Here is a 1,951-nt window from a genome sequence, read left to right as displayed (position 1 = left end):
CGGTGACGGACGGACCCGCGGCGCTGCCCCACGGCTGGCTGTACCCCGTGACACCCCAAATGTGGGGTGACAGCGCTGTGGGGTGCAGCGGGGAGCCCGGCTGCCCTACAAGCGACCATTGGGGACGACGTTACGGGGGTTCTGGAGGACTCCAACACCGTCACCACAGCGCTGAGGTGTCCTGAAGGCATCTCTGGAGACTGTAGGGGTGTTGGTGGTGTCAGTGAGTCCTCCAACACCATTCCCAGCGCCTCGGAAGGCTCCTCTTTCACCCTCAATGCTGTTGATGAGTCCTCCAACACCGCTTCCATCACTTTGGGGTGTTGCGAAGGCTCCTCTTTCACTCTTAATGCTGTTGACGAGTCCTCCAACACCATTTCCATCGTATTGAAGTGCTGTGAAGGCTCCTCTTTCACCCTTAACACTGTTGATGAGTCCTCCAACACCGTTTCCATCGTGTTGAAATTTTGCAGAGGTTCCTCTTTCACTCTTAAGGCTGTTGAGTCCCCCAACACCATTTCCATTGCCTTGGAAGGCTCCTCTTTCACCCTCAATGCTGTTGATGAGTCCTCCAACACCATTTCCATCGTGCTGGGGTGTTGTAAAGGCTCCTCTTTCACCCTGAACACTGTTGATGAGTCCTCCAACTCCATTTCCACCACTGTGGGGTGTTGTAAAGGCTCCTCTTTCACCCGTAATGCTGTTGATGAGTCCTCCAACACCGTTCCCATCATGCTGAGGTGTTCTGGAACCTCATTCTTCACTTTAAGTGGTGTTGATGAGTCCTCCAGCACCATTTCTGCTGTGTTGAGGTGTTGTAGAGGTTCCTCTTCCACCTTTAATGCTGTTGGTGGTGCTAAGGAGTCCTCCAACACCGTTTCCACCACGTTAAGGTGTTCTGGAGCTTCATCCTTCACCTTTACCAGTACCGGTGAGTCCTCCAACACCACCTCCATCACACCGAGGTGTTCTGGAACTTCATCTTTCACCTTTAATGGTATCAGTGAGTCCTCCAACACCGCTTCCGCTGCACTGAGGTGCTCTGGAGCCTCATCCTTCACCTTTACTGGTGCTGACGAGTCCTCCAACACTGCCTCCATCACATTTAAGTGTTTTGGAAGCCTCTCTTCTGCTCGCAGAGGTGTTGATGACATCAACGAGTCCTCCATCGCGTCAAGGTGCTGCTGTTGAGACTCCTCTCCCACTTTTAACCCCGTTGCTGGCACCGAAGAGTCCTCCAACACCACCCCCACCACCTTCCCCTGTTCCAACACCTCCTCCTCCGCCTGTACCCCATCCAGCTGTTGGTTCTGTTGCCCCACCAGCTGCTCCCGGAGCCGAATCTCTTTGGGACAAATCCCGCACCGTCGCTCTGCGTGAGTCCTCCGATGGTTCTTCAGTGCCATCAAGTTGTAGAAAGCCTTGTGACAGGCGGAACACCGGAACAGCCCGGTGGTGTGGCTGTGACGATGGTTCACCAAACTCCCAGCATGTTTGTAGCTCCGGCCGCACTCCTCGCACCGGAACGGCCGCGTCGACGACTGTTGCACTGCTGCCTGTTGTTGCTGCGTCGCTGCCTGTTGCTGCGCCGCTGCCTGTTGCTGCTGTGTCGCCGCCTGTTGCTGCTGCGTCGCTGCTGCCTGTTGCTGCCGCGCCGCCGACTGTTGTCGCTGCGTTGCTGCCTGTTGCTGCACTGCTGCCTGCTGCCTGGCCACTGACTGTTGCCTGACCACCGACTGCTGCCTCACCGCCGACTGTTGCCTCATTGCCAACTGCTGCCTCCTCCTCCCTTCCTCTTCCTCCTCCTCCACGAACCCGATGGGCGACGGCGATGCCGGCAGCCCAGCTTTACACCGCGGGTGGTTGCGGAGGTGGTTGCGGTAGGCGGCCATGTTGGGGTACCACCGTGCACACACCATGCACGGGAAAACACCCGTCTGGTGGGTCTGAC

The sequence above is a fragment of the Meleagris gallopavo genome, unplaced genomic scaffold, assembly GCF_000146605.3.
Source record: "Meleagris gallopavo isolate NT-WF06-2002-E0010 breed Aviagen turkey brand Nicholas breeding stock unplaced genomic scaffold, Turkey_5.1 ChrUn_random_7180001849775, whole genome shotgun sequence".
Taxonomy (NCBI): Eukaryota; Metazoa; Chordata; class Aves; order Galliformes; family Phasianidae; genus Meleagris; species Meleagris gallopavo.
Note: the sequence above shows the minus strand (reverse complement) of the source record.